The 672-nt window shown below is 35.3% G+C and overlaps 1 protein-coding gene across 11 annotated transcripts in view; it reads right to left on the bottom strand.

Moving 5' to 3' along the window:
* Window positions 1-672, bottom strand: part of ANAPC1 (anaphase promoting complex subunit 1) — a 119,334-nt gene that overhangs the window by 79,192 nt on the left and 39,470 nt on the right. The gene's annotated exons all lie outside the window — the stretch shown is intronic.

Raw genomic sequence — 672 nt, 5'->3', positions numbered from 1 at the left:
AAATACAAGAAATGTTTAACAAGGACCTAGAAGAACTAAAGAGCAAACAAACAGTGATGAACAACACAATAAATGAAATTAAAAATTCTCTAGAGGGGATCAACAGCAGAATAACTGAGGCAGAAGAACGGATAAGTAACCTGGAAGATAAAATAGTGGAAATAACTACAGCAGAGAAGAAGAAAGAAAAAAAAAAAGAAAAGAATTGAGGACAGGGTCAGAGACCTCTGGGAGAACATTAAATGCACCAACATTCGAATTATAGGGGTCCCAGAAGAAGAAGAGAAAAAGAAAGGGACTGAGAAAAATATTTGAAGAGATTATAGTTGAAAACTTCCCTAATATGGGAAAGGAAATAATCAAGTCCAGGAAGAACAGAGAGTCCCATACAGGATAAATCCAAGGAGAAACATGCCAAAACACATATTAATCAAACAATCAAAAATTAAATACAAAGAAAACATATTAAAAGCAGCAAGGGAAAAACAACAAATATAACATACAAGGGAATCCCCATAAGGTTAACAGTGGATCTTTCAGCAGAAACTCTGCAAGCCAGAAGGGAGTGGCAGGACATATTTAAAGTGATGAAGGGGAAAAAACCTACAACCAAGATTACTCTACCCAGCAAGGATCTCATTCAGATTTGATGGAGAAATTAAAACCTTTACA

The sequence above is a fragment of the Physeter macrocephalus genome, chromosome 12 (genome assembly GCF_002837175.3).
Source record: "Physeter macrocephalus isolate SW-GA chromosome 12, ASM283717v5, whole genome shotgun sequence".
Taxonomy (NCBI): domain Eukaryota; kingdom Metazoa; phylum Chordata; class Mammalia; order Artiodactyla; family Physeteridae; genus Physeter; species Physeter macrocephalus.
This window is presented reverse-complemented; position numbering and strand designations above follow the sequence as displayed.